Below are 231 nucleotides of genomic sequence, written 5' to 3'. Positions count from 1 at the left end.
ACCATTGCTAGCTGCGAAAACTATAACCATTAATCCCATTTTTTATCGCAGTTATTACTATTGCGCATAATACTAATTAAAACAAAGATACCGATAACATTATAATCAGTGAAGATATTCATTCTTATCCAAATCTAATTGTATAACTGATAAGAAAAACAACGTCAACAAGAGGAAGAACAACAGCTATTTCCTCTACTACTACTACCATTTACACTATTGCTGTCACTT

Source organism: Penaeus monodon, chromosome 32 (assembly GCF_015228065.2).
Source record: "Penaeus monodon isolate SGIC_2016 chromosome 32, NSTDA_Pmon_1, whole genome shotgun sequence".
Taxonomy (NCBI): domain Eukaryota; kingdom Metazoa; phylum Arthropoda; class Malacostraca; order Decapoda; family Penaeidae; genus Penaeus; species Penaeus monodon.
This window is presented reverse-complemented; position numbering follows the sequence as displayed.